A 10,006-nucleotide genomic window follows, 5' to 3' on the forward strand; every position below is an offset into this window, starting at 1 on the left:
GAGACTATTTGAGCAAAAAGTAATTTGTAAGCAGATATCATTCATGAAAAATGAACATGTCTTGGAGGCATCTAATCAGTTTATTTTTGTTCAAACTATGGTCTTCAAAGAAAGCATTCACATTTAAGATGAAAAATAGTCATCTTTCTTTTACCATTCATAGAAATAAAATCACCCATTGCTATCCCTTTTTGAGCTTGTTATGATTTTTTTTTAAAGAACCCCAACCAATGATCACCCTTTACACCAGATGACAAATATTGGAAAAAACTTACTTGGAAAAGAAAAAAAATAAAAGATCAAAAAAGGTCTCAAAGATAAGGAGTGAAAAGAAAGAAGAACCCCTTATATAAAAAAAAAAACAAGAAAAAAGAAAAATGAATGCCACAAATGATTTGGGGTAAAATAGTAAGAATCTTTTTGTGAGGAATAAGATGAATGAAAAAGGAAAACGAAGTGAAATGATGTGGAATGGGGCAAAATGCCAAGTTGCATCACATGATGGGAAATGATCCTTTGGTTTGAACCCTTCAAACACTTGTCTTAAGCCTATTTTATCTATTTTTTTAATGACACCTTACCATAGCCTACATTACAATCTTTAAAAGTCTATTTTGATCAAACGTGAATGCTCAAACTAAATGATCATATGTTGGATTAAGGCATGCTTATGATGGAGAAATGGAATTGTGCTATGTTCTTATGTTTTAGAGATTGATGTTTAAGGGGGTACTAATAATGGATGAAGTGAAAAATGGAAAAAGCAAAAAAATTAAAAATTAAAAAAGTGGAAAAAAAAGGAAAAAAAAGACTCAAATTAAAATTTTGAAAAGGGCAATTTGGGTAAAAAAATTTAAGCTAAAAACTAGAATGATGGTTCAATATATAAAAGGTCAATGTCATCTGAAGATCCTTTAAAACTGGGGCAGAGTGTGAGAGCTCAAAATGATTTTGAAAGTCAATAGAATGAGTTTTTGAAAAAGAATCTTGGATTAATGTTAAAAATTGTTTGAATAGTCATTATTTGGATATTGTTATACCATTCAAACACTTGCCTTAGTAACATACTTTGAAGTTGTTCCTTGATCTATTTATTTTTGTACCAAACTTGTTCTTGTATTAATTCCTTTTTCTCTTAATTCACTTTACCCTCACTCAGCTTGGCTTCCCTAGAATAAATCGAGAAAATATATGATTGCATTGTGTTTGCTATGAATTGAAATGATAATGAATGAATGATAATATTCATAAAAGATTTATGCATTTCTTTGAAAAGAAATCTAGGATGATAGAGACAAAAAGAAAATGAAAAAAATGTAAAAAGGTGAAGGAGATTATTTGAAAAGGCAAATGTGATACCCAAATGGTGAATATAGTAATATGTGAGTTGTAACCAAATGCTGAAAATAACATGTATTAGTTGATGAAATTGGTAAATTGATTCTGAAACTGTTAGTACTCAAAAGTTAAAAAGGAAATGTGAGATGGTGGAGTTTTGATAACTTTATTACCACAATCATTTAGAATGTCATGGTATTGATTTTAGTGACATTTTCATTACATTGCATTTGCATCATGGTTTAAAATATGGCATCTGCATTATTATGAGAATATGGGTTGTTGCATTTGCAACATTGAGAAAGCATTTGCATCATTATCATACAAATAAAGAAAATTTTTCATGATGAGATTTTTTATAAGGAAAACATTTCAAATTTTAAAGTTCTGAAACCTTTTGAATAAACATTTTCAATGTTGAAGATGATTTGTAAGACCTTCGGGCATAATCTTTAATAATTTTCAAATGAGAATCTTTAAGTTTTAAATGAGAATCTTAAAAAAAATTTTATGTGAATCCCTAAAGTTTTTGAATTAGAATATTTGAAATTTTGGATGAAATCCTAAAATTTTTTTGAATGAAAACCTTTGAAATTCTAGTTATGAGTCTCTAGAAGTTTTTTCTTTGAATTTTGGGAATCTTCAAATCTTTTGAACTGAAAAATATTGTGAATCTCTAATTTTTGTGAATCTTTAATTCTTGCGAATATAAAGATTTTGCAAATTTCTAATTTTTGCAAAACTCCCAATCTTGCGAATTTTCAATCCAAATCTTACGAATCCGAAAGTCTTGTAAATCTCTAATTCTTGTAAATCTGAAAATCTTACAAATCTCTAAATTTTGTGAAACTCTAAATCTTGTGAATATCTAATTCTTGCAAATCTAAAAATCTTGTAAATCTCCAATTTTTACAAATTTGAAATTCTTGGGAATCTTTGAACCTTGTGAATCTTTAAATTGTAAATTTTTGAATTTCAAATTTGTGATTTTCTTTTGAACTCAAATTGTGAATCTTAGTTTCAACTTGTATTGTGAATTTTCGATTATGAAATTTTGAATGCTTCAAATTGTGAACTTTTGAAATTTTGAAATTTTGTAATTGTTGTAAAGTCAGACTTTGATTCCATCTAGGTCATTTTGTTTTAGATTTTGACTTCTGTTAAATCCTTCTTCGGCTTAATCCAAGTTATTCATTTCAGATTTCGGTTCAATCCAGGTCATTTTGTTTTGGATTTCAACTTTTGTCAAATCCTTCTTCTGCTTAGTCTAAGTTATTCATTTCAGACTTTGGTTTAGTTTAGGTTATTTTGTTTTAGATTTCGACTTCTATCAAATCCTTCTTTATCTTAGTCCAAGTTATTCATTTCAAACTTTAGATCAGTCTAAGTCATTTTGTTTTTCAAACTTTGATTCAGTTCAGGTAATTTTGTTTTAGATTTTGACTGCTGTCAAATCCTTATTCAGCTTAGTCCAAATTATTCATTTTAAATTTTAGTTCAATCCAAGTCATTTTATTTTAGATTTTAACCTATGTCAGATCCATCTTTTGGTCAATCCATTTTTAGACTCGGTTCCATCTACACCAAAGTGTTTTCTTCCTTGAATGAAGATCATGATTGGTGTCTACATTTTTGTGTAATTTTTGTTTCATAGCAACTTTGTAAAGAAAGGCAACTATAGACACCTTATTTTATCCCGGGTTATCTTCGAATCTCGGGTTAGTTCAAATTGGGCTTTGGATTTGAGTTCTGGGCTTGCTGGACTTTAGACCTAGAATATTTGTAATAGTCTGCCTTACCTCAAGAGATAGATAATTATGTTTAAATTTAAATTAGAATCGAAGGATAAACTGGTTGAGTTTAAAATTGAAATTAAAAGAAATAAAAGAAAATCTCATTCAACTGGATAACATTTTGATCTTCCATTTTATGGGGACTGAGTCCCTATTTAAGCAACAACCATTACACTACATAGGGGGTAGAAAACAAACAAAGAAAGAATCATAAAAAGACCTCAATCTTCACCCATTTCCTCCACTCCAGTAGTAGCTTAGCCCAACATCACCCTTATCTGCTATTGCCATCACCAACCATAGCCCCATGTGATGCCATTGCCAAATTGAAAATCAGACTTCACATTACACTACCATTTCCACTTAAGCCAAACTCCCACCATTGCTACTAGAACCACTATCTTCATCCATAACCAATCCTTACACAGTCATCAAAACCATAAACAACATAATAACCACAAACCCATAAAGCTTCACAACTACACAAAAAAAGTCATTTGACCAAAAATCCACCTTCTTTCGTCACCATTGCCAGGAAATAGCATCACCCCACCACCAAAATCCCACCAACACAATCTACACATAAACACACTACTATTTTACCATCTTTGCCAAACCACCATAGCTCTATCGTAAAACACAACTCTCCATCAGTGCCAATGCCATTGTCACCAGCAGCTCGATCATCAAAAGCCTAAACCTACAACCCATACCCTAAGGCCAATACTAGGTAAAATCCCAAAAAACCAAACAGCAACAACAAAATTCAACCCAGATTTTAGCAAGTGAATTACAAAGAAACCTATTGTCAAGTTAGCCGACAGCCTGTGAACAAAGACCATGCCATAATCTCAGAAATTAAACAACTGTATAGCAAACTTTGGCAACCAATTCTAGTTGAGCCTGCAAACAAATTCCAACAAAGATTCAAACCACAAATTCAAGAAAAACAAATTAGAATCAGAAGCCAAAAATAAAAAAAATAAAAATAGAGAGAATAATGTTCATGGGCTTTGGTTTAACCCTTTCCTAGGAATTTTAGGACTTAAAATTTGTTAAGAAAATAGCCAAAGGAAATGTAAAGAGCATACCTTAAAGTGGCGACAAAAGAAGTGGTGGAGGAAGAGGAGACCGTAACTAGGATTTTAGATTTATGCAAATCTTGTGGGTTTCTTAAAGAACCAACTAGATCATGCAAAGAAGGAGATCGAGACAAGTTTTTAGGTGAAATTTGAGCCTTAACGGTGGTTGGTTGACGGCGGCATTGGCACAAAAATCCAGAACGATGACATTAGCACCGAAGTCTGAAAACCCTTTGAACTGTTCGACCATTGTTCATATGTTGTAAAGAAAGAGGGAGAGAATAATCAAGGATAAAGAGAGAAACCAAACTAAAAAATGGACAAAAAAGCTAGAAAAAGGGCTTATATACTTTAAAAATATGACATCGTTTAGGAATAAAAGAAGAATTAGATCTTTTAAAAGATCTGCACTCCAGTGCACTTGAAGACTCAACCCGATAATGACCTGCTTCAAAAACCTGACTCTAAGCCATGAAGGTATGACCGAACCAAAACCAAGCCACTAAGTCTCTAAGCCCATCCTGAGCCTGTAACCACATCTCTTGAGCCATTCAACCAAATCGGTCAGCTTTTGAGCTGTTTCGGAATGTAAAGTCGAGCTATTTTTCTATGCAAACTTTGGTATTTATTTATATTTTTTTCTTTGCTATTTATTTTTCTTGAATAATCTTTATTCTAAAAATGATACTAAAAATAAAAATAATTCCAAATTTTCAAAAGAAGGCTAAAGGATCAATTTTCCTTATAGATCAAATTTCAAAAATATAGTTTAAGAAAAAGTTGAAAGTATCAATTTTTTTGAAAAATAAAATTTCAAAAAGGTATTTTCGAGGAGAAGTTGAAAGTATAAATTTTCCTTGAAAATAAAAATTTTTAAAAAGGATATTTTTGAGAAAAAAATTGAAAGATCAATTTTTCTTGAAAATAAAATTTTCAAAAAAAAAAGAATTTTTAAGGAAAAGTTGAAAGTATCAACTTTTCTTGAAAATAAAAATTTCAAAAAGGGATATTTTTGAGGAAAAGTTGAAAGTATTAATTTTTCCTGAAAGTAAAAAGTGTCAAAATGCTTTAAGAAAAGTTGAAAGTATCAATTTTTCTTGTATAAAAGCATGAGTTTTTTTCTTTAAAAAAAACATAATAATAAAAAAAAGATCTCTATCAAAAGTTGAAACATTATTCCTTTTTTATTTTCCTTTCTTGGAAATTTTTTTAATGTCAAATAATCTGACAATGAAACCTTTATAAGAGAAACAGTAGTTTCCTTGTATACTCTTGAGGTAAGAGAATTTTCTTAATTTTTTACAAAAAGTATTAGAGTCAATTAAGAATAATTTTCAATAATTAATTACTTGGTAAGGTTTTTAAAGCTTAACAGATAACACGAAATCGAGCCTACTACCATCTTTCGATGGGCGTTGTGAGGGTGCTATAACCTTCTTCACACGTAACCATACTCCTAGACCTAGTCTTGGTTTCGCAAACACTGAATCTACATTTTAAGGATACCTAAGAACTTAGGATTTCTCTTTAAAAAAAGGATAGATTCAGTTAGGTGATCAATTGCACCTAAATAAAAAAAAACGATTGGTGACGACTCCTTAGGCCAATGTCTAGCGATAGGTCCACAGATATAGACATTATCACAACCTAAATTATTTATCAAAGCTTGATATTCCATTAGTAAAATGTGTCTACTTTATTATGTACATAATTTTTCATTCATAAGTACAACGTCAAAACTTTATAGACATAAAAAAATTTATCGACGTCTATATTTTCTATTAATAATTCATCAGTATTTCAATGATAATAAATTGATAGTTTCATTTTTCAATTTCATTGATAATTCATCGGTATTCTATTTGTAATTACTGATAAAAAAATTCATTGATAAAATTCTATTGGTAATAAGCATATTTTCTGGCAATGTAATTAATGAACTATGAAATATTCTTCATAATCATTTGTTAAACTTAATAAATGAAGAAAACTCGAGCATGTTCATGAATTGTTTGTAGAACATTATATTAGTTTTTACAAATGAATCGAATATGAACAAATTTTGTTATGTTTGTGATACGTTCATTTAATTAAAAAGTGTTAAAATATTATTTATGATTGTTTGTTAAAATTAATAAACAAATATAATTCAAACATATTCACAAATAGTTAGTCAAACGTTTTATCCATTTATCCTGTAATATTATAAATATTTATTATTAAATTAAATAATTTAATATGAAATTACGATTATTGATAATTAATTGTGATGAATATACCTTATAACAATTGAGGGTATTACAACCCAAATCTTTTAAGATATTAGATAGATTTGATAATTTAAAATACGATATACTAATACGATACAAAAATAATAAAAAAAGTCATGAAAATAACATAAGTTAAAATTTTAATAAAATTCATATATGGGTTTAACAAAAACTTAAAAAAATATATTTTTTTTGTTTTTTTCATGTTGATGTGAAATGTAATGTCTAATTTTTGTATAAAAGACAATACTAATACACGAAGTATTTTAGATGATATGAACATAGGAATTGCTAGATGGATAATTGATAAATTAATCTTATATCACTTTTATCAAACTTTCTATTAGCATGAACACTATGAAGTACATACAAGTACATTAATTACTAGTTTAGTTTGAGATATGATTGAGTCAAAGAGTTTGTGATACGAAATTTGAGTTCAACTTGAAGTAAAAAAATTTTACTTTAAGTTAGATTGAGCTTTAGTTCAACTTGATTTCTTATAAGTAATTAGCACAAAATTATAAGTATATCATACAAATATAGGATATGGAAAAAAAAATAAATTCAATTAAATTTGCAATCAAACTATGTCTAAGTTTTTTAATACTTGAATTAAATATAATTTACTAATTAAAGTGATATTAAAAAATTAAACTTACTAATAGTTTAACTATAAAGTCTACTTTCATATTCAAAATTGTCGTTAGTTTATAAAAATATAATAATGTTTAATTTGATATTTAACTTAATTGACTCATACAATTTTTTTAAAAATTTAAAATTTAAAATCTATATTTTAATTTTATTATTCTTAAATTGAGACTTCCTTTATATTAAATAATAAAATAATGTCAAAACAATTAATAAAAGTGAAATGTAGATTTTAAATTTTAAATTTTAAAATTTAACTTTATAAATTCTAATTTGCTCTTTTGTGCAAGTAACGGAGATAGAATCCGTTTTTGGGATGGCAAGTGCATCGAGGGATACATTTTAAAAATTGAATTTCCAATGATTTATTCTCTTGCTATCAACAAAGAGGGGCCAATTACAAGAATTTGGAAATTGGATCGATTCAAACTGGAGTTGGAGAATTCAGCTACGTAGAAACCTGTTCAATTGGGAACTGGAATCATGGATCAAGCTAATGAACCTGTTCAACTCTGTAACTCTCTGCCCCACAGCTCACGATAGGATCATATGGCAGCACATAGCAAATGGTGCTTCAGCACCAAATCTTTCAGAGAAGTTCTGAACTCCTCAAGAGTTTCTAATTCAACCTATGAAAATACATTTGGAAGGGTATCGCCCCACCCAAAGTAGAAATTTTTTGCTGGAAGACTCTAAAAGGCAGTATCCCTGTCATTGATCTACTTCATAAAAGCAGATGCATGGTTAACGTGATGAACAAATGCTCATTCTACAAGGAACCAGAAACTACTGATCATCTCTTTCAGCTCTGCTCTTTTGCACGTCAAATCTGGTACAAATGCTGTCTTCAATGGAATATTAGCTGGTCTATTCCAGGTTCGATCATATCTCTTTTGCTGTCTTGGAATAGTCTTGTTGCAAGTAGTAACCAGAAAGTTATTAGGGATACACTGCTTTATGCAATTCTATGGTCGATTTGGCTGGCTCGAAATGAGAAAATCTTCAAGCAAAAAACAATTTCAATTGATCAAGTTATCAGTTTAATATGGGCTAGACTTGGTTGGTGGATGAAGGCAAGATACCCCAATCTGAATTTTTTAGACTTGAATTTCATGTACAACATTCAAGACTTAACCATCCGCTGCACAGAAGATATCCAAGGAAGAACATTCATTGGTCTCCGCCAACATCTGGTGTCTGGAAAATTAATGTTGAAGGATCTGCTGTTGGTAGACCAGGTCCTGCAGGTATTGGTGGAGTAATTCGTAATAGCAAAGAAGAAGTTCTGTTTATGTTCTCAAAAAGCATTGGCTTTAAAGACTCTATTCTTGCAGAGCTGATGGCGGTAATAGAAGCTCTTTCAAGTAGTCACAGCATGTATTAACAAAGTAAGCATCAATCTCTGGAAGTACGATGATCTTCTCAACAAGTTGTATAATCTCTATTCTAGAGTGAGAAAAGTTCCTTTTGTCCATATCTACAGAGAGGCCAATCACTTTGCAGATTAGTTGGCCAAATTGGGTGTTTTTAGAAGAGATGATTTTGTAGTGGTTGTAATTTTTGTCTATTAATAATAAATATCTTTTACTGTTCAAAAAAATTTTAAATTTATCTTTTACTTTTATTATTTTTAAATTATGACTTCTTTTATATTAAAAAATTATAATAATGTTAAAATAATTAACTAACTCCTAATTTAGATTTACACCGGCACATTAAAATTAAAATAGTTTTACTAATTATTGCTTAACTTTTCCTCCTAAAATTACTTGAATATTAGGTAAATTGAAAATTTTTTTTCCTTGACACCCAAGGATCATTGACTTTGGGATATAGACTAAAAGTCAATTTGGATTTCATCGTATCTCTAGTACGACGAAATTTAACCCTCAAATTGAAGCCAAATAATTTGGCTACCCATTTAAAAGTTATGATTTCAGAGCGGTAGTTGCGTTCTCACCGTGCCAAGGCTCAGTGGTCCACTGAAGGAGAAATTTATCAGTTGCTAATTGATGTTGGTTTTTTTATTTATTTTTACCCTTGATCCATGAGAAGCTTATAATGGTCATTGGTCCTAATTCATTAAATATATATTTTTTATTTAAGCATGTAAGCCCGTAAAGATTGGAAGACTTTTGTGATTAGAAGATTCCTTCTTTTTATTATTTTATTTTATTTTTTGTTTAAAATTATGAAATAATTTTATTATTTAATTTAATATAATAAATAAATTTTACTATAATAGACTAATAAATAATAAATTAGTATATAATAAATTATAAATAAATAAATTTTAATATTATATAAAAATTATTGGAGATTATTTTATTAATTAACAAGTATCTACATAAAATAATAAAAAATAAAGAAAAATATTATTTGACATATTAATATTATTTTTATTAATTTTTAATCATTTATTGATAAAATTATTATTTGAAATAAAATTAATTTAATAATTTTTAACAATTTATTAATTTTATAAATATTAAATAATTTACACATTTAAATTAATATTTTTAATGATATTTCTCTTTTCATTACAATTCAACTCATTATCACTGCTGCATTTGCATTCAAACATATATTTTCATCATTAATTTTAATTAGTTTTAAATTCATGTGATACACGAAAATATATTCATCTATCAAGAAATTTTATATAAATATAAATTTTTTTAAAATGATAATATAAGCTATGAAGTTTATGAATGATTCATAACTTATATAATCATTTTTATTTAAATTTATATATTTTAATATAATAAAATAAATTAATTACAGATTGAATATACTTATGCAATTATCATCAGTTTTAAAGAAAACTCAAAACTATAATTTATTAAATCCAAGTAATCTCTAAACAAAT

The 10,006-nt window shown here is 28.3% G+C and overlaps 1 long non-coding RNA gene across 1 annotated transcript; it reads right to left on the reverse strand.

Moving 5' to 3' along the window:
* Positions 1–3,230: 3,230 nt before the first annotated feature.
* LOC149514609 (uncharacterized) lies at positions 3,231–4,722 on the reverse strand. Its single transcript, XR_016327961.1, has 2 exons — positions 4,223–4,722; positions 3,231–4,034 (listed from the first exon to the last, which is right to left on the reverse strand). It is a non-coding gene; the product is annotated as an uncharacterized LOC149514609 (long non-coding RNA).
* Between the last annotated feature and the right edge of the window lie 5,284 nt (positions 4,723–10,006).

Source organism: Durio zibethinus, chromosome 15, assembly GCF_047325235.1.
Source record: "Durio zibethinus cultivar Kanyao isolate XHJ-2024 chromosome 15, ASM4732523v1, whole genome shotgun sequence".
Taxonomy (NCBI): domain Eukaryota; kingdom Viridiplantae; phylum Streptophyta; class Magnoliopsida; order Malvales; family Malvaceae; genus Durio; species Durio zibethinus.